Genomic DNA, 22,705 nt, shown 5'->3' with positions numbered 1-22,705 from the left:
GAATTGACAGTGAAACTATTAAATCCTACTTAGCAAAGGCAGAAGGCTGTCCTTAAAAATCTTTCTTGCAGACTCTTTAATTCATCAATTATATGTACTTTGAACAGAAAGCGTATTAGATAAATAATTGCACTCTGTTAGCTCAGAAATAACAGGGACAAAAATAAAGGGGGGGGGGCGGGAATTAATGAAGTTTCTCCAAGGGGAAATCAACTGACTAGTTTTCTTTTACCTCGTAGGGTCCAATTTCTCTAAATAGTTAAGGAAATCTTGAAAGTTTTTGATTGATATGCCCTATGACACCTGGCATCTATCCTAACACTCTTACTCAACTTCTCCCTGGGAGCCAGCAACTATCATACGCTGGGTACCTGTAATAACCATCAAACATTTTGTATGTCCCAGCCCAACTGTTACCATCAGACCTTTAACTGAGAAACATTCTTTCCTCCTTTGTGACATCACATCCACTAACTAAATAGGGTGGTGTAGGGGATTTACTGTAAAACAGATGCTCACCTGATGGCCTACACCTGAACATTCCTGAGGACTCTCATAATCAGGTCATAGATAATTTAAACATTGATTTACTTGTATTCTTAATGGAAGTTGAAAGTCTAAGGAGTAATCATATGTCTGGGCATAAATTATGCTGGTTTTCCAACATATTTGGACTGAACCAAATATTCAGACCGAACCCTGCTAACATCTACTTGCATCCTTCCCTCTAACACCAGAAACAAAAGAGCACCAAAATCGATGCAATGAAAATCTAATAGAGAGATTAGTCATTGGATACCTTGTACTTTTCCTTATAATGCTTGTATTGTCTGGGGTAAAAAAATCCAAAGGTCAGAGATATATATTTATTCAGAATCTCAGCAGTATAAATGTAATAATCATTTCCTACTTACCTATAGTACCAAATCCAAATATTCTCTTATCTTTAGTGTACCATAAGGCTGCATATTTCATAGCTATAAGTCTGTTTTCTGTTCTTTTAGCATCGTTTTTTTAGTCAGAGTCATTTCTTTCCTTCCTCCTGGGAAAGCCAAAGTCCTCAACGAGGATTTCAAGAGTATTTCCAATATTTTATTTTTTATCTCATGTATCAATTATCTTTTGTTGTACTCTAAAATTCACTTGAGCTCTGGAACCAATTCTATCTATCTATTTATTGTTTTATCTCTAGTAGGCTATACACTTTCTTTTTTTTTCTTTTTTTTTTAAATTTTTTAATGTTTATTTATTTTTGAGACAGAGAGACAGAGCATGAACAGGGGAGGGGCAGAGAAAGAGGGAGACACAGAATTGGAAGCAGGCTCCACGCTCCGAGCCATCAGCCCAGAGCCCGACGCCGGGCTCGAACTCACGGACCGTGAGATCGTGACCTGAGCTGAAGTCGGTCGCTTAACCGACTGAGCCACCCAGGTGCCCCGCTATACACTTTCTGAAGAGAAGTTAGTATTTTGTTAAAGTTTATTCTTTGGAACATAATTTATCCCAAAGAGATATTTCTCGCTCCTGAAAAATTGTAACACGTCAGAAATTTCCTAGGTTTGTAACTAAGAGATCACACAGATGATTCCTAAGTCTCACTGGAAGGCAATGTGTTCCAAGGGTGTTCATTTCCTATTGCTGCACAACGAATTAGCACAAATGTAGGTGCTTAAATCAACATACACATATGTCACAATGCCCATGGGTCAGAAGTCCAGACAAGGCTAGATGGGCCCTTTGCTCATGACTTTGAGAACTGAAATCAAGACATTAGCCACATTACAGTTCTCTTCTGAAGCTTGAGGTGCTCCTCCCAGCTCATTAGGTTATTGACAGAATTTAGTTCCTTGTGGTTTTCGCATTGAGGTCCTCTGCTTTTAAAAGCTGCTGCTACTTGGGGCGCCTGGGTGGCGCAGTCAGTTGAGCGTCAGACTTCAGCCAGGTCACGATCTCGCGGTCCGTGAGTTCGAGCCCGGCGTCGGGCTCTGGGCTGATGGCTCAGAGCCTGGAGCCTGCTTCCGATTCTGTGTCTCCCTCTCTCTCTGCCCCTCCCCTGTTCATGCTCTCTCTCTCTCTCTGTCCCAAAAATAAATAAAAGTTGAAAAAAAAAAATTAAAAGCTGCTGCTACCCACTGGCAGCTCTACAGCCTACTTCTCTTCTTCCAAAGAAGAAGGGAAGCTTATGACTCCTTAAACACTGTTTCTTAAGTATCTAATAGATTTATTAAAACACCCATTAAAAAGTTTATTACAATATCCCTAGACATCTAGATTTAATCGTGTTTGTTAATTAAATCTTAAGATGAAAACCAGAAAACATCAGGCGGGATACATTGTAACAGATCTCAATTCACCACTAGAATATGACTACTTCCCAGAGGCAAAAATATGCCCAAGTGACAGAATTTGTTGTGGTCCCAATAGCTTCCTGGCTAGGTAAAAAAAAGAGGGTTTATATGTACACAATAGTAGAAAAAATTTTGGGATGGTTTATCATTTCAGAAAGCTTTAGAGAAAATAAAAGTGCTTAACCTAAGAAAGGATCCTAATTTAGAATGGTCATCAAATTGTAGGCATTTAATAGCTCTAATGTTTTTCAATAAACTGGCTATTTTCAAGATAGAAGTCCCTTCAAAAAGATATTAAAGCAAAAGAAAATGCCCTGGTTAATCATTATGCCAAACAGCCTGTCCTTACCAAAATCTCACTTTTCTCTCTCTCTGTCTCTCTCTCTGTCTCTCTCTCTGTCTCTCTCTCTCTCTCTCACACACACACACACATCTATGCAGAAATTCAAAAAGAATATTATAAAATATTATACACTGCCATCCTTTTGTTCCAGAGTTACAAAAAGACATTTATTAATGGCTGCTTGTGACCTCAAATGAAATCTTGAAAAAATTTTACATGTCACTACCCACACATTTAGGACAAATTGCTCACTGTACTCAATCAACATTAGTGAAGAAACAGACTTCATTGCCTATTGTTGATGAGTGATGCCAAAAATGTACGATACTGTTGACAAACCTGTGAGGAAATTTTAACCAAAAACAGATCATTGGGTGGTCCCCAATAACTGATATTCAGTTGGCAGTACAAAAGCTTACTGGCTATTATCCAAAAGCTAGACAAGTATGTGTTACCTTGTTAAATGGTTATCTACCTTAAGGTTAGCAGCTGGGGACATCATCCATTTTCTCCCATCACTTTTAACTCTCAAAAGAAGAGCTAAATGAATTCAAGAATGAGATAAACTAGGTGTGCCTGGGTGCCTCCGTTGGTTTAGGGTCTGACTTCGGTTCAGGTCATGATCTCATAGTGAGTTTGAGCTCCTCGTTGGGCTCTGTGCTGACAGTCAGAGCTTGGCGCCTGCTTCGGATTCTGCCTCTCCCTCCATCTCTGCCCCTCATCTGCTTGCACTTTGTCTCTCACTCTCCCTTTCAGAAATAAAATAAAATAAAATAAATGAGATAAACTAGACCTTAATTTTAGGAAGCAAATCCTAACCACTTAAAGGAAATTCTGGATTTTTGTTTTCTGTTCAAGCCTATTCACTTCATTTTTAAATAAAAGAACCTGAAATAGGGTGGATTCTACATGCTGTGGTTCAGAGACTAGACAGGGAGAGCTAGACAATGCCACCAACTCTTGGTCAAAATTATTACTTAATTGGACAGAAGCAGTAGTTCAGAATAGACCCATTTTAGATATAATACTGACTTTTGAGAGTGAATATATGTAATTTTAGGAGAAGACTATAGTGCTTGCATGCCTAGAGGTTTCTCTGGCATTTTTATTTTATTTTATTTTACTTTATTTTATTTTACTTAATTTTACTTATTTTTATTTATTTATTTTTATTTATTTATTATTTTTTAAATGAAATTTATTGCCAAATTGGTTTCCATACAATACCCAGTGCTCATCCCAACAGGTGCCCTCCTCAATGCCCATCACCCACTTCCCCCTCCCTCCCACCTCCATCAACCCTCAGTTTATTCTCAGTTTCTAAGAGTCTCTTATGATTTGTCTCCCTGCCTCCCTGTTTTTTTTTCCTTCCCCTCCCCCATGGTCTTCTGTTAAGTTTCTCAGGATCCACATAGGAGTGAAAACATATGGTATCTGTCTTTCTCTGTATGACTTATTTCACTTAGCATAACACTCCAGTTCCATCAATATTGCTACAAAGTAGTATTCCATTGTGTATATAAACCACAATTTCTTTATCCATTCATCAGTGGATGGACATTTAGGTTCTTCCCATAGTTTGGCTATTGTTGAAAGTGATGCTATAAACATTGGGGTACAAGTGCCCCTATGCATCAGCGCTCCTGTATCCCTTGGGTAAATTCCTAGCAGTGCTATTGCTGGGTCACAGGGTAGGTCTATTTTTAATTTTTTGAGGAACCTCCACACTGTTTTCCAGAGCGGCTGCACCAGTTTGCATTCCCACCAACAGTGCAAGAGGGTTCCCATTTCTCCACATCCTCTCCAGCATCTATAGTCTCCTGATTTGTTCATTTTAGCCACTCTGATTGGCATAAGGTGGTATCTCAGTGTGATTTTAATTTGTATTTCCCTGATGAGGAATGACATTGAACATCTTTTCATGTGCCTGTGGGCCATCCAGATGTCTTCCTTAGAGAAGTGTCTATTCATGTTTTCTGCCCATTTCTTCACTGGGTTATTTGTTTTTCAGGTGTGGAGTTTGGTGAGTTCTTTATAGATTTTGGATACTAGCCCTTTGTCCGATATGTCATTTGCAAATATCTTTTCCCATTCCATCAGTTGCCTTTTAGTTTTGTTGATTGTTTCCATTGCTGTACAGATGCTTTTTATCTTCATGAGGTCCCAATAGCTCATTTTTGCTTTTAATTCCCTTGCCTTTGGAGATGTGTCAAGTAAGAAATTGCTACGGCTGAGGTCAGAGAGATCTTTCCTGCTTTCTCCTCTAGGGTTTTGATGGTTTCCTGTCTCACATTCAGGTCCTTTATCCATTTTGAGTTTAATTTTGTGAATGGTGTAAGAAAGTGGTCTAGTTTCATTCTTCTGCATGTTGCTATCCAGTTCTCCCAGCACCATTTGTTAAAGAGGCTGTCTTTTTTCCATTGGATGTTCTTTCCTGCTTTGTCAAAGATTAGTTGGCCATACGTTTGTGGGTCTAGTTCTGGGGTTTCTATTTTATTCCATTGGTCTATATGTCTGTTTTTGTGCCAATACCATGCTGTCTTGATGATTACCACTTTGTAGTAGAGGCTAAAGTCTGGGATTGTGATGCCTCCCACTTTGGTCTTCTTCTTTAATATTACTTTGGCCATTTGGGGCCTTTTGTGGTTCCATACAAATTTTATGATTGCTTGCTCTAGCTTCGAGAAGAATGCTGATGCAATTTTGATTGGGATTGCATTGAATGTGTAGATAGCTTTGGGTAGTATTGACATTTTAACAATATTTATTCTTCCAATCCATTAGCACGGAATGTTTTTCCATTTCTTTATGTCTTCTTCAATTTCCTTCATAAGCTTTCTATAGTTTTCAGCATACAGATCTTTTACATCTTTGTTTAGATTTATTCCTAGGTATTTTATGCTTCTTGGTGCAATTGTGAATGGGATCCGTTTATTTATTTGTCTTTCTGTTGCTTCATTATTAGTGTATAAGAATGCAACTGATTTCTATACATTAATTTTGTATCCTGCGACTTTGCTGAATTTATGTATCAGGTCTAGCAGACTTTTGGTGGAGTCTATCAGATTTTCCATGTATAATATCATGTCACCTGCAAAGTGCGAAAGCTTGACTTCATCTTTGCCAATTTTGATGCCTTTGATTTCCTTTTGTTGTCTGATTGCTGATGCTAGAACTTCCAACACTATGTTAAACAACAGCGGTGAGAGTGGACATCCCTGTCGTGTTCCTGATCTCAGGGGGAAAGCTCTCAGTTTTCCCCATTGAGAATGATATTAGCTGTGATCTTTTAATAAATGGCTTTTATGATGTTTAAGTATGTTCCTTCTATCCCGACTTTCTTGAGGGTTTTTACTAACAAAGGATGCTGAATTTTGTCAAATGCCTTTTCTGCATTGATTGACAGGATCATATGGTTCTTATCTTTTCTTTTATTAATGTGATGTATCACATTGATTGATTTGCTAATGTTGAACCAGCCCTGCAGCCCAGGAATGAATCCCACTTTATCATGGTGAACAATTCTTTTTGTATGCTGTGAATTTGATTTGCTAGTATCTTATTGAGAATTTTTGCATCCATATTCATCAGGGATATTGACCTGTAGTTCTCTTTTTTTGCTGGGTCTCTGTCTGGTTTGGGAATCAAAGTAATGCTGACTTCGTAGAACGAGACTGGAAGTTGTCCTTCCCTTTCTTTTTTTGGAATAAATTGAGAAGTATAGGTATTATCTCTGCTATAAATGTCTGGTAGAATTCCCCTGGGAAGTGATCTGGTCCTGGACTCTTATTTGTTGGGAGATTTTTGATAACTGATTCAATTTCTTTGCTGGTTATGGGTCTGTTCAAGTTTTCTATTTCTTCCTGTTTGATTTTTGGAAGAGTGTGGGTGCTTAGGAATTTGTCCATTTCTTCCAGGTTGTCCAGTTTGTTGGCATATAACTTTTCATAGTATTCCCTGATAATTGCTTATATTTCTGAGGGATTGGTTGTCATAATTCCATTCTCATTCATGATTTTATCTACTTGGGTCATCTCCCTTTTCTTTTTGAGAAGCCTGGCTAGAGGCTTATCAATTTTGTTTATTTTTTCAAAAAAACAACTCTTGGTTTCATTGATCTGCTCTACAGTGTTTTTAGATTCTATATTGTTTATTTCTGCTCTGATCTTTATTATTTCTCTTCTTCCTCTGGGTTTGGAGTATCTTTGCTGTTCTGCTTCTATTTCCTTTAGGTGTGCTGTTAGATTTTGTATTTGGGATTTTTCTTGTTTCTTGAGATAGGCCTGGATTGCAAAGTATTTTCCTCTCAGGTCTGCCTTCGCTGCATCCCAAACTGTTTGGATGGTTGTATTTTCATTTTCATTTGTTTCCATATATTTTTTAATTTCTTCTCTAATTGCCTGGTTGACCCATTCATTCTTTAGAAGGGTGTTCTTTAACCTCCATGCTTTTGGAGGTTTTCCAGACTTTCCCCTGTGGTTGATTTCAAGTTCATAGCATTGTGGTCTGAAAGTGTGCATGGTATGATCTCCTTTATACTTATTAAGGGCTGTTTTATGACCCAGTATGTGACCTATATTGGAGAATGTTGCATGTACACTCGAGAAGAAAGTATACTCTGTTGCTTTGGGATGCAGAGTTCTAAATATATGTCAAGTCCATCTGATCCAATGTTATCATTCAGGGCCCTTGTTTCTTTATTGATCCTGTGTCTAGATGATCTGTCCATTGTTGTAAGTGGAATATTAAAGTCCCCTGCATTACCATATTCTTATCACTAAGGTTGCTTATGTTTGTGATTAATTGTTTTATATATTTGGGTGCTCCCATATTTGGCACATAGACTTTTATAATTGTTAGCTCTTCCTGATGGATAGAGCTGTAATTATTATATAATGCCCTTCTTCATCTCTTGTTACAGACTTTAATTTAAAGTCTTGTTTGTCTTATATAACTATGGCTACTCCAGCTTTCTGTTGACTTCCAGTGGCATGATAAATAGTTCTCCATCCCCTCACTCTCAATCTAAAGGTGTCCTCAGGTCTAAAATGAGTCTCTTGTAGACAGCAAATAGATGGGTCTTGTTTTTTTATCCATTCTGATACCCTATGTCTTTTGGTTGGCGCATTTAATCCATTTACATTCAGTGTTATTATAGAAAGATACGGGTTTAGAGTCATTGTGATGTCTGTATGTTTTATGCTTATAGTGATGTCTCTGGGACTTTGTCTCACAGGGTCCCCCTTAGGATCTCTTGTAGGGCTGGTTTAGTGGTGACAAATTCCTTCAGTTTTTGTTTGTTTGGGAAGACCTTTATCTCTCCTTCTATTCTAAATGACAGACTTGCTGGATAAAGGATTCTCGGCTGCATATTTTTTCTGTCTACCACACTGAAAATCTCTTGCCAATTCTTTCTGGCCTGCCAAGTTTCAAAAGAGAGATCAGTCACGAGTCTTATAGGTCTCCCTTTATATATGAGGGCATGTTTACCCCTTGCCGCTTTCAGAATTTTCTCTTTATCCTTGTATTTTGCCAGTTTCACTATGATATGTCGTGCAGAAGATCAATTCAAGTTACGTCTGAAGGGAGTTCTCTGTGCCTCTTGGATTTCAATGCCTTTTTCCTTCCCCAGATCAGGAAAGTTCTCAGCTATGATTTGTTCAAGTACACCTTCAGCCCCTTTCTCTCTCTCTCCTTCTTCTGGAATTCCTAGGATACATATATTGTTCCATTTGATTGCATCACTTAGTTCTCTAATTCTTCCCTCATGGTCCTGGATGTTTTTATCTCTCTTTTTCTCAGCTTCCTCTTTTTCCATAATTTTATCTTCTAATTCACCTATTCTCTCCTCTGCCTCTTCAGTCTGTGCTATGGCTGCCTCCATTTTATTTTGTACCTCATCTATAGTCTTTTTTAGCTCCTCATGACTATTTCTTAGTCCCTTGATCTGTGTAGCAATAGATTCTCTGCTGTCCTCTATGCCTTTTTCAAGCCCAGCAATTAATTTTATGACTAATATTCTAAATTTTTGTTCCGTTATATTGCTTAAATAGTTTTTGATCAGTTTGTTAGCTGTCGCTACTTCCTGGAGTTTCTTTTGAGAATTTTTCTGTTTTGTCATTGGGTAGTCCCTGCAGTGGCTCCAAACTGCAGGGCCATTCCCCTGTGTTGTCCATAGAAACTTGTGTTGGTGGGCAGGGCCACAGTCAGACCAATGTCTTCCCCCAGCCCAACACTGGGGCCACAGTCAAACTGGTGTGTACCTTATCTTCCCCTCTCTCAGGGGCAGGACTCACGGTGGAGTGGTGTGGCCCCTGTCTGGGCTACTTGCACACTGCCAGGCTTGTGGTGCTGCTTCAATGGGATCTGGCATATTAGCCAGGGTGGATCCACAAGGTGCACAGGGACAGGAGGGGCAGGCTTAGCCTGTTTTGCCTTCAGTGGTCCCCTGTGGGAGGGGCCCTGCAGCACTGGGAAGGAGGAAGACCTGTGGGAGGGATTGACCCACAGAAGCACAGCATTGGGCATTCATGCAGTGCAAGCAAGTTCGGTGACAGGAACTGGTTTTCTTTGGATGTTCTGCTGGGGGATGGGAGAGGGAGATGGTGCTTGCCAGCGCCTTTGTTCCCCAGCCGAGCTGAGCTCTGTCTTCAGTGTCTCAACAACCTTCCTCCTGGCATCCTTTCGACCTCCCCACTCTCTCAGAGCAAAGCTGTTGACTATAACATTCCAGATGTTAAGTCCCACTGGCTATCAGAACACACTCCATCTGGCCCCTCTGCTTTTGCAAGCCAGACTGGGGCCTCTGCCTTGCCTGGTGGGCTGCCCCTCCAGCACCCCGGCTTCCTCCCACCAGTCCATGTAGCACGCACGGCCTCTCCGCCCTTCCTACCCTCTTCCAAGGGCCTCTTGTCTACCTCTCTGGTATTTTTAATATTACTAAGAATGATCTGGGGAAAAGGAATTATTAAATTGAGTACTTCAGCTAAAACTCCCATATTGGTTCTTCAGACTCTTTGGATTAGGAAACAATGAGGTGAGTAGTTGCATATTGATGATGACACAATTGTTTGCTCATAAGCAAGAAATTCAGCAACAACTTAGATCCTGCTCCAGGAGTATATTTGTCAAAGTGCCATTGTAACTCCCCAACTTAAGCATAATAGTAGAGAACAGTGTTTAAAGAACTATTGTTGAAAACTAGCATCTCTGGTAGTAGTACCCATCATTTTGTGTTTTTAACAAGTTTAATAAGGGACTAGTAGGCAAACTTAAGTTTGAGGATCATTGGTATACAAAAGATAACAATGTTTTTTCTTTTTCCACAGAAGGCAATCATTGCCCTTTTATATTCTAGCAATATCAACAATAGTACATTGTTTTTCATGTACTAAGCTAAAAGTGAGGAAGACAATAGGTCAATTTTGTCAACTTAGATAAATCAAATATAAGCAATTACAAATAACTAAGTAATCAATGTCTATATCTTTAGAATCTAAAAGTGAACTTAAAAACATCAAAGAAATGTTCTAAAAAATGTAAACTGCTCTGCTAGTTTTCAAGAAAATAACTTTTGGGGTATACATTATATATACTTGACATGGTCTTCTGCAATAATAGAATATCCAAAATTGTTATCTAATTAAGTAAAGATATTTCAATGGGCCATGAAATGACAGGCTGTGGAACAGGGGTTGAATAATAATTATGTATATATAGAGTGCGTATCTGTAGATTGATCTTAGAAAGCATATAGACAAAAATATCAATAGACATTAATATATAGGATTCCCTTCAATCATAAACAAACATTGACACTTAAACATTATGTTTACATCACAGATGTGTAAAAGAAGAACATTCACTCTCACGTTAAAATGAATGATACTCATAGGAGATAAGAATAAAATAAAGATATATATCACTACCAATGTGATCAGTGAAGTACAAACTTCATGTCTGAGTGTTGTATATTCAACCTGTATACTCTATGTTAATTTAGGATCTATATTTAATCTTTGACAGGTATGAAAACTCACAAAACAAGTACTATACAAATATAATCTATGGGACAAATAACTGAATAGATACACATCATCCTGTTAATAATTGTCACTACTGGGAAGAAGTATGAGATTAAGGATAAGAAAAGAGTTTTCATTCTTTAGAAATCTGAATTGTTTAAAAATGAGCATGTATCCTTGAGTTACTTTTTAAAATTTTAATGACAATTAAAATATAATTATGATTCAGATATCCAAATATATTTACATAGATACTTGGTAATGTTCCAAGAAAATATTTAGTCAATTTAAAAAGATATTTGTGTTAGGGGTGTCTGGGTAGCTCAGTAGGTTAAGCATCTGAATCTTGATTTTGGTTCAGGTCACGATGCCAGGGTCATGGAATGGAGCCCCTCATGGGGCTCTATGCCCAGTGTGGAGACTATTTGGGATTCTCTCTCTCCCTCCTTCTGCCCCTCTCCCCTATTCATGTTCTCTCAATATATCTCTGTTAAATACCATAAAAATCAATGCAATATCTGTCTTTCTGTCTGTCTCTATCACTCTCTCTGAACACACACACACACACACACACATACACACACACACACACTAAATAAAAAGATTTTTTCTTAATCTTCAAAACATATACAAAATAATTATATTATGAAACTTTTGTTTGAAAACCAGTTAAATTTGTCTCTAATATTTTTATAGCTTTCAATGGTATAAATGAATACAATCCAGAAATTATTTCCTATGAAAATAAGATTTATACATGAGAATTGCTCTGGAAGAAAACTTATCTTTTTCACAATGGGGATGATTATAAAGTTAAAAGTACAACATTGTTGCAAATGGAATTATGAAGAATAAGGGTAAAATAAGAGTAAAAAAGTGCTTAAATGAATGGTAATATGAGATCATTTTCAAATATAGGATTTTTAACTCCCAGAAGCCACTTTAAGGAGAAATGATTAATGGTCCTTAAAATTCATTTTATGTAATGTTATATTGTTATACACTTAACTATAATACCTCTTTTTTCATATTAATATATAACAAAAGATAAAAATGTTAAATGATGCTTTTCCACAGAGTACTAAAAGATATATACAGAATGACATCAAAAAGGAGAGTTACAGAAACAACTATTTATATAATAATTACATATATTTTCCTGCAGGAGTAGCTGTGGTGTTTTTGGTAATTATTTATTAGTAACTAACACGGGCCATAGAACAACCAGGGCCATCCCTAAATGTATCTTTGTATCATACACCAGTAGCAACTCTCTTTATGCTTAGCACACCCATTTTGTATTGCCATACTTGAATATTTCCAATGAGCTATTCTTATGTTTTTAAATGTGGAAAAATTTCTTCAGTTTTTTAATTGAAGTGGCATATAACATTATGTTAGTTTCATGTGTACAATATAATGATTCAATATTGCAAAATAACCACTGCAATAAGTCTGTCATCTGTCACCATCTGTCACCATACATAAGCAAACTAGTGTGAGTGTGTGTGTGTATGTGATGAGAACTTTTAAGAAATACTTTCTTAGCAACTTTCAAATGTGTAGTTCAGTGTTATAAAATATAACCACCATGCAGTGCATTACAGCCTCATGACTATTTTATAACTGAAAGTTTGTAATTTTGGATCCACTTCATCCATTTCACCCATCCCATACCTCTGGAAACCATTGTTTCCATAAACCATTGTTGGTTTCCATAAACCATTGTTGTCTTTATCTATGAGCTTTTTTGTTTGTTTTGGGAGATTTTAAATTTTTATTATTGTTAGTGTTTATTATTATTATTATTCCACATACAAATGAGAATAATATGACTTATCTTTCTTTGTCTAACTTATTTCACCTAGCATAAAGCTGTCAAGGTCTATCCATGTTGTTAAAAATAGCAATGTGTGTATATGTATATACACCACATTTTCTTTACCCATTTATTCATTGATGGACACTTAGACTGTTTCCATATCTTGACTATTATAAATAATACTACAATGAACATAGGGGTGCATGAATATTTTTGAGTTAGTATTTTTGTTTTCTTTGGATAAAAGTTCAGAAGTGGAATTGCTATATCATATGGTAATTCTATTTTTAATTTTTTTGAGGAAACTTCACATTTTTTTCTATAGTGGTCGCACCAGTTTACATTCATACCCACAATGCATAAGGGTTCACTTCTCTCCACATCCTTGCCAACAGTTTTTTATTTCTTGTCACTTTGATAACACCATTCTAACAGGTGTGAGGTAATATCTCTTGGTTTTGATTTGCATTTCCCTGATAATTAGTGATGTTGAGCACTTTTCCATGTACCTATTGGCCATCTGTATGTCTTCTTTGGAAAAATGTTCACTCAGGTCTTCTGCACATTTTTAAATGTGATTGTTTTTTGCTATTGAGTTGTATGGATTCTTTATATATTTTGTATGTTAACTCCTTATCAAATATATAAAAAAATATTTCATCCCATTCCAGTTTTCCTTTTCATTTTGTTTATGTTTTCTTTTCCAGTGAAGAAGCTTCTTAGTTCGATGTGGTTCCACTTGTTATTTTCTGCTTTTGTTGCCTTTACTTGTGTAGTCAGATCCAAAAAAATCACTGCCGATACTGTATCAAAGAACTTACAGCCTATGTTTTCCTCTAGGAGTTTTATGATTTCAAAATATACATCCAAGTCTTAAACCCATCATGAATTATTTGTGTATGCTTAAAGTATGGGTCCAGGTTCATTCTTTGGCACGTGGCTGCCAAGTTTTGCCAACATCATTTATTGAAGAAACTGTCCTTTTCTCAGTGTATATTCTTAATTCCTTAATCATAAATTAATTACCCATATATGCATGGGCTTCTGAACTCTATTCTGTTCCATTGATCTATGTGCCTATTTTTATGCCAATATCATACTGTTTTGAGTCTATGGATTTGTAAATATAGTTTGAAATCAAGGAATGTGATACCTCTAGTTTTGTTCTTTTTCAAGATTGCTCTGGCTATTTGGAGTCTTTTGTGAGAGAAGATATTTGCAAATGACATATATATTCAAAATATATAAAGAACTTATACAATTTAATGCTCCAAAAAATGAATAATCCAATTGAAAGCTGTTTTTAAATATATATAAACAATATTGACAAACCTCTAGCTAGATTCGCCAAGAGTCTTGGTTCTCTATCCTGTTCCATTGATCCTATATGTTTACTTTTGTGCCAGTACCACACTGTTTTGATTACTACAGCTTTGTAATGTAACTTGAAGTCTGGAATTGTGACACCTTCAGCTTTGCTTTTCTTCTTCAAAGTCACTTTGGCCATTTGGGGTCTTTTGTTGTTCCACATAAATTTTAGTGTTTTTTGTTCTACTGTGAAAAATGCTGTTGATATTTTGATAGGGATTACATTAAACCTGATTGCTTTTGTAGTATAAACATTTAAAAAAAATATTTGTTCCTTCAATCCATGAGTATGGAATATCTTTCCATTTCTTTGTGTCATCTTCAATTTCTTAAGAAATAGGCAGCAGAAACGAACAGACATTTCTCCAAAGAAGACATCCAGATGGCCAACAGACAAATAAAAAGATGCTCAACATCATTTATCATCAGGGAAATGTAAGTGAGATATCACTTCACACCTGTCAGAATGGATAAAATCAAACACACACACACACAAAACAGTACGTGTTGTCAAGGATGTGGAGAAAAAGAAACTCTTGCACTGTTGGTGCAGTCACTCTGGAAAACAGTATGGAGGTTCCTCAAAAAGTTAAAAATAGAACTACCCTATGATGTAGCAATTGCACTAATTCACCCCCAAAATACAAAAACAGTAATTCAAAAGGATACATGTACCCTTATGTTTATAGCAACATTATTTATAATAGCAAAATTATGGAAGCAGCCCAAGTCTCCATCAATAGATGAACGGATAAAGAAGATGTGATATATACACATAATGAAATATTATTCAGCCATAAAAAGAATGAAATCTTGCCATTTGCAATGACATGGATGGAGCTAGAGAGTATAATGCTAAGCAAAGTCAGTCAGTCAGAGAAAGACAAATACCATATGATTTTACTCATATGTGGAATCTAAGAATAAACAAACAAATGAGCAAAGGAAAAAAGAGAGAGAGAACCAAGAAATGGACTCTTAGCTATAGAGAACAAACTAACGGCTACCAGAGGGGAGGTTGGTGAGAAGGGATGGGTGAAATAAGCAATGGGGATTGAGGACTACACTTGTCATGGTGCACACTGGGTGTTGTATGGAATTGTTGAATCACTATACTGTATGCCTGAAACTAAGATAACACTGTAAACTATACTGGAATTTAAAATAAAATTTAAAAAGACCCAACTTTTAGTTTAATCAATTTTTTTAGTTTCTATTTTGTATATTTATGCTCTAATCTTTGTTAATCCCTTCCTTCTGCCAACTTTGAATTTTGCTTGTTCTTATCCTACTTCCATTAGATGTAAAGTTAAGTTGTTTGTGATTTTTCTAGTTTCTTGAGGCAGGCGTTTATTGCTATGAATGTAACTCTCAGAATTGCTTTTGCTGCATTCCATAAGTTTTGGTATGTTTTATTTCCATTTTCATTTGTCTTAGGGTATTTTTATTTACCTTTTGACTTGACTTTGACATATATTTAGATTTTACAGTTTTGTTTGTTTGTTTCTTTGTTTGTTTTTGGAACTGATTTCTACTTTCATACCACTGTGGTCAGAAAAGATACTTAATATAATTTCAGGATTCTTAAATTTATTAAGACTTGCTTTGTGGCCTAACCTGTGATATATCCTGGAGAATGTTCCAGGCTGACTTGAGAAGAATGTATATTCAGTTCTTTGGGATGGAATGTTTTGTAAATATCTGTTACATCTGTCTGGTCCAACATGTTATTTGAGGCTGATATTTCCTTATTGATTATCTATCTGGACTACCTCTCCATTGATATAAGTGAAGTATTAAAGTCCCATACTACCATTGTATTGCTGTATTTTTCTCTTTTTAGTCCTGTTAACATTTATGTATGTAGGTGCTTCTATGTTGGATGCATAAATGTATACAAATGTAATATCATCTTGTTGGATGGACAGCTTTATCATTATATAATATCCTTCTTTGTCTCTTATTACAGTTTTGTTTCAAAGTCTATTTTGTCTGATGTAAGTATAGCTACCCCAGCTTTCTTTTGGTTTTCATTTGCATAGAAGATATTTTTCCATACCTTCACTTTCAGTCTGTGTGTGTCCTTAAATCTGATGTGAGATTTTTGTAGACAGCATATAGATATAGACAGGTCTTTTTTTTTTTTCCAGCCATTAAGCTGCACTATGTCTTTTGATTGCAGAATTTAGTCCATATACATTTAAAGTAATTATTGATAGGTATACACTTACTGACTTTTTGTTCATTGTTTTCTGAATGTATTGTAGTTTCTCTCTGTTTCTTTCTTCTTGTTCTCTTCATTTGTGGTTTTATGGCCTTCTTTAGTGGTATGCTTAGATTCCTTTCATTTTATCTTTGTGTGACTGCTATAGGTTTTATGTCATCATCATGAGGATTATGTATAACATTTATTATAGTCCATTTTAAATTGATAACAGTTTAAGTTTGAATGAATTCTAAAGCTTTACATTTTTACTCTCTCCAACACTTTAGGTTTTTGATGTCACATGTTGCATTTTTTATCTTGTGGATGCCTTAACTCATTAGTGTAGTTATAGTTATTTTTATGACTTTTATCTTTTAACCTTTATATTAGCTTTATATGTAATTAATTTACTACCTTTACTATATATTTACCTTTACCAATGAGATTTATACTTTCATATATTTTCTTGTTACTAGTTAACATCCTTTCTTTTTTAGCCTAAAGAAATTCCTTTAACATTAATAGTGATGAACTCCTCTAACTTTGCTTGTCTGAAAATTTTTTTTATCTTCCCTTCAATTCTGAATGATAACTTTTCTAGGTAGAGTATTCTTGGCTGGAAGTTTTTTGTTTTTTGTTTTTTGTTTTTTGTTTTCTCAGTATTTTGAATATATTGTGCCACTCCCTTTGGCTTGTAAAGTTTCTGCTGAAAAATCTGGTATTAGCCTTATGACATTTCCCTTGTTCATAAAAAATTATTTTTCCCTTACTGGTTTAAGATTCTCTCCCTGTCTTTAACTTTTGACATTTTAATTATAAGGTGTCTTGGTGTGGATCTCCTCAGGTTCATCTTATTTAGAATAGTCTGGGCTTTCTGGACAGATGTCTGTTTCCTTCTCCAGACTAGGGAATTTTTCCGTCACTATTTCTTCAGATAAGGTTGTTTTTTTTTTGTTTTTTTTTTTTGTCTCTTTCTCTCCCTTTTCTCCTTTTGACGTCTCTATAAGCCTTGTTGTTATCCCATAAAGTTTTCTTTCTTTCTTTCCTTTTTTTCTTTTTTTTAATTTTTTTTGTGTGAAAGAACACAAAGTAAAAAAAAAAAAAAACTACTATTTTGCCAGATATAATGAAATTATTGGTTTAGAAAGGATTATCAGTAAGTCCAAAAACTATTAGAAGAATGATTTGTAATAAAAAAAGACTTTTGTATGATTCTAAAACCATTCTACAAAGACTACTTTTGTTAGATTCTGTTTTGACAAGCTTGTTACAAAGAACATTTTGAGGATAAGTGGGAATTTGAATATGCACTGGATATTAGATGGTTTAAAAATAATAATAATTGATTTTGTTAGATCTAATGTTATTTTGACTATGTAGGAAAATACTTCTTCAGAGATGCTTATAAAAGTATATGGAATGTTATGTCATATTTTTCATAATTTGCTTTAAAAAAAGTTTTAAAAAATTTTTAGAAATTTAAAAGTCCTTGTTATATATGCAACGGTAGCATATTTAAAAATAAAAACTGTAACACTCATACCAAACAAACAAGAAAATAACTTTACAGTTTAGCTCTGAAAAAAATGATGATTACATGTCATCCAAAATGGATGGAAGTTCAAGGAAATTTGTTTGTTTTTTTTTTTAAGTGAAAAATAAATAAACTAGATAAGAAACAATAAAAAAGAAGAGACAAAATAGTAGGTAAAAGGTACTAACTGAGGAAGTGAGATAAAAGATAAGGTAAAAGATAGTAGATAGTTTCTATAAAATAAGAAGGGCAAACAGTCTTTGAAAGCTGATCATCTGTATCTGACCTTCTGAAACGTAGAAGCAGAGGATATTGACGTACAGTATACAAAAGATGATTTGTCTCATGGCACTGTGATATGTGTATAGGTAGCTAATGTTCTGAACAAAAACACAGAATAATGGCATTATTCTCACTCTTAAATGCTCTTCTTGTAAAACCCATTTGTATAGGAATCAATTCCTTTATAGTATAGCTCTCACAAGACCTTCTCATGGACCTCTGCCAGCCCAGTGAGGTAGATATTTTCCTTTATGCACAACATATGTTCCTATTCCCTTTTCCCAAATATGCTGGGTTTGTAGAGAAAATCACATAATGCTTACCCTAAAACGTGTTGTTTACATACTATACATATCTCGTTTCATACCAAATGTTCTTATCTATTCCTCATAGAGTGGTGCAACCCTCCTCAGCTCTCCTCCCACCACTTCCCTAAGATATCTCTTTGATCCTATCTTGAGACACTTTCAAGAAAAGAAGTTATGAAGATAATCATGAGGTAACATTTTATGAAATAGTTTCCAAATTTTTCTTCCCCAACTTTTTTTTCCTCCAGTCCTCCAATGAATTATCAATTTAAATCACAGAAGTTACTTAGAAAGTACTCTGTCTTACATTCATTGTTTATATCTGGAGTCAAGCCAGTTTCATTTTCCAACCTGGTAGAGTTTTGGTAGAATCTAACCCAGTCTTGTGCAAACAATATATGTATTTTTTCTGTATTGTATAAAACATTTTTTAAAAATTTTTTTAAATGTTTATTTATTGTTGAGAGAGAGAGACAGAGCATGACTGGGGGAGGGGTAGAGAGAGAGGAAGACACAAAATCAGAAGGAGGCTCCAGACTCTGAGCTGTCAGCACAGAGCCTGACACGGGGCTGGAACTCACAAACCGTGAGATCATGACCTGAGCTGAAGTCAGACGCTTAACTGACTGAGCCACCCAGGTGTCCCTCTTATGAAACTTTTCTTGATGTAAGATTTTTAACAATATGTATTTTCTCTATGTAAGTTTTAGAGCATGAAATCATTTATATACTTCAGGTTAAAAGGAAGATTATTATAAATCTTCAATCCAATATGGTAAATAAATATCTTTTCTGCATATTTTGAGAATAATACTCTTAGTTAATTGAAATTGTTCTTTTGGTTTTGTTAGTCACATTGTAAAGTGCTTAAGTATTCTGTATTTAAAGAAATAAAATGGTAAAGTCCATCGGTCATTTCTACGAACCAAAAGTATACAATGTGATTCATTTTTGATGGAGCAACTTCTAGTCAAACCATAAAGAAAACAGTGTGAGAATTTCAGTATTGTATTTTCCTGCTGATGTTTTGAGTATTTTACAATATTGAAGTCTAAAGTTGTTTTCAAATAAATAGTAAATGGATATGTTTTTGAAAAAATAATTGAAGAAATATGTTACCCTGTTATAGTATTTAAGTAGGATCCATGATCTAAAATTAATTGGTAAATGCTAAAATTAAAGCATTAAATGTAAAAAAAAATTTCTTTTGTAACAATAAAATTCTACGTTTTAAAATTAGTTGATTGCTTATATTTCTGTCTAAAATGCTTGCCCCAGGATGATATTTTTTCCTTAAAAAATATGTAAAATTTATATGTAGTTACCAGACATTATATGAGATATTTATTAATTTTTCCTAATTATATTTAATTTTTAAATAGAAAATGTAAATTCTCTAGAGAGTGCATGTAAAATTGCAGATAATTTTACAAATAGCAGATATAAAATGAGATTTTGAATGTACATGTATAAATAACATTTACATAGTATTTGGTGCTTCATTTTATGAGTGTAATCATTAGAGACATATATATGTGATATCTAGAATAACCTTAGTTATAATTTTGAAATAAACTAAGCAAATACTTAAATATAATACAATGCTTTTTAATTAAAAAAATTTCTTTTTAATGTTTATTTATTTTTGAGAGAGATAGAGACAGAGCATGAGCAGGGGAGGGGCAGAGAGAGAAGGAGACACAGAATCTGAAGCACAGACTCCAGGCTCTGAGCTGTCAGCACAAAGCCCCATGCGGGGCCTGAACCCACGAAAGCAAGTTCATGACCTGAGCTGAAATTAAATGCCCACTGACTGGGCCACCCAGGCGCGCCAAATATAGTACAGTTTTTAAATTAGATTTACATCTAATTTGGATATGCACATAGCATGATTCTGTTATTTGGCAAGAAATAGTATTCCATATCATATATTATAAATTATGTGATACTAATATATTTTCTTGGGATATTTTATATGTATTGAACATTTAACAAACCTTTATTAAATATTCAATGTGTGGAAGGCATGTTATTAACTGTTATAGTGGATATATATGGAAATAATTCCTATGTGTGTGTTTGTGTGCATGCTCCCCTGTGGTTAAATTTTAAAAGAGCTTCTAAGCTACAAGAGTCAAGGAAGGTTTCAATAAAAGGATTTTAATTTTCACATGGAGTTCTAAATATACAATAAAAATAGAAATAAATAAATCCACTAGATAGCCAGACTCAAGCAGTTATGGTAACAATTAATTTGAATATGAGACCCAAATGGGATCACTCTATTTATTGTCCAACTCATACATTAACCCATGATTCTTCTTTCTAACCTTTAGGACCTTGATTTGGTAGAAGTGAATGTAAGTATCAAATTCCTTAAATATTTCAAAATGTGAAGACAAATTCAAACCATATATAAACTTTAAATAAAGAACTGAAATGTAACTGTCACCAGGGAATATTAATAAACACAATGTAAATAAAACACAATGTTTCCATTTAAGTCTGTTAACAGTGGTAGCTAATTAATTGAAATGTCCCTACAGATCAGATCATAAGCAGCTTAAGTTCTAAAAATACCATGGCATACTTGTGGCTTTGTCTCTAGCATATTAAGAACCTAAAAGTTGTCACACACAATTTTTCAACAAGAAAAAAGATAAAAAAAAGATAAACAATGGGGCGCCTGGGTGGCGCAGTCGGTTAAGCGTCCGACTTCAGCCAGGTCACGATCTCGCGGTCCGGGAGTTCGAGCCCCGCGTCAGGCTCTGGGCTGATGGCTCACAGCCTGGAGCCTGTTTCTGATTCTGTGTCTCCCTCTCTCTCTGCCCCTCCCCCGTTCATCCTCTGTCTCTCTCTGTCCCAAAAATAAATAAACATTGAAAAAAAAATTAAAAAAAAAAAAAGATAAACAAACTGAAATCAGTGACTTTTCTGGGAGCCATTAGAGAGTTGGAGTCACAGAACAAATTGTCATCTGCTCCAGAGACAGGCAAATATAGGGGGTCACACCTAGGATCTGCTTACTTGGAGCAGAAGTTACTTAAGCCATAAACTGGTAGGAACTTTTTAAGAGTAATTTTGACGAATTCTAGGGAATTCGAGAAAGTGCGAGCAGGGGAGGGGCAGATAAAGAGGGAGAATCTCAAGCAAGCTCTGCACTGTCAAAGCCTCAATGGGAAAAAAAAAATATTTGAACAGTCTCATCAAAGCAAATACTAATAGCAAACAACCAGAGGAAAATATTCTCAACAACTCTTGTCATTAGGAAGTTGCAGATTGGGGCGCCTGAGTGGCTCAGTCGGTTAAGCGTCCGACTTTGGCTCGGGTCATGATCTCAGGGTTTGTGAGTTCCAGCCCCACATCGGGCTCTGTGCTGACAGCTGGGGGCCTGGAGCCTTCTTCGGATTCTGTGTTTCCCTCTCTCTCTGCCCCTCCCCTGCTCGCACTCTGTCTGTCTGTCTCTCTCAAAATAAATAAACATTGAAAAAATTAAAAAAAAAAAAGAAGTTGCAGATGAAAACAAAAAAATACTGTTACATACATCTAAGAATGGGTAAAATCCAGGGGCACCTGGGTGGCTCAGTCTGTTAAGCATCCGACTCTTGATTTCAGCTAGGTCATGATCTCATGGTTTGTGAATCCAAGCCTTGTATCAGGTTCTGTGCTGACAGCATGGATCCTGCTTGTGATTCTCTCTCTCCCTGTTTCTATGTCCCTCCCATACTCTCTCACTCTTTCTGTCTCTCAAAAAGTAAACAAACAAACAAACAAACAAAGGTAAAATCCAAAAACTGACACTACCAGTTGCTGGTAAGAATTCAGAGCAAGAGGAACTCTCATTAATTACTGGTAAAGGACAATGGCACAAACACTTTGAAAGGTATTTTGTAAGTTTCTTACAAAGCTAAATATAATTTTGCCATAAAATCCAGCAATCATACTCCTGAGTGTTTATGCAAACAATCTGAAAATTTGTCAGTATAAATACCGTCACATGAATGTGGCAAACAGATTTATTCTTAATCACCAAAAACTAGAAATGACCTTCAATATGTAAATGAATAAACAAACTGTGTTATATCACTATAAGGGGTATCATTCAGTAATTAAAACAAGCAAGCAAAAACTATTAAGCAATGAAAAGACATGGATGAACCTTAAGTACATACTGCTAAGTGAATGAAGTCAGTCTGAAAAGTTTACATAATATTTGACTTCATTTAAATGAGATTCTGGAGAAGGCAGAAAAAGACAATAAGAAGACTAGCGGGTGGTAGGAATTTGTGGCAAGTGCATTGTTCCCCATGTCTTAGATGTGGGCTGTGCAAAGGGACATACTGCCAGAGTACAGTATAAAAAAGGGGAAGGAGTAACTTTACAGTGAAGAAATTGGACAAATGCTATCAAGACAGTTGATCAAAGTCAACATCAATTGTAATAAGTCATGTTAATAGTAGATACTCTTTA

General features: G+C 35.4%; 1 protein-coding gene across 2 annotated transcripts in view; it reads left to right on the top strand.

The window, feature by feature from the left end:
• The first annotated feature begins 478 nt into the window (after positions 1-478).
• Positions 479-22,705, top strand: part of ADAM29 (ADAM metallopeptidase domain 29) — a 77,725-nt gene continuing 55,498 nt past the window's right edge. Inside the window, exons 1-2 of one of the 2 annotated variants that reach the window (XM_043565345.1) lie at positions 480-563; positions 18,321-18,426. The gene's annotated coding sequence lies outside the window, so the exon portion shown is untranslated. Of the gene's footprint in view, positions 564-18,320; positions 18,427-22,705 lie in introns of both variants that reach the window. The other variant, XM_043565352.1, reaches the window with a different exon arrangement.

This window comes from Prionailurus bengalensis, chromosome B1 (genome assembly GCF_016509475.1).
Source record: "Prionailurus bengalensis isolate Pbe53 chromosome B1, Fcat_Pben_1.1_paternal_pri, whole genome shotgun sequence".
In the NCBI taxonomy this organism is placed as follows: Eukaryota; Metazoa; Chordata; class Mammalia; order Carnivora; family Felidae; genus Prionailurus; species Prionailurus bengalensis.
This window is presented reverse-complemented; position numbering and strand designations above follow the sequence as displayed.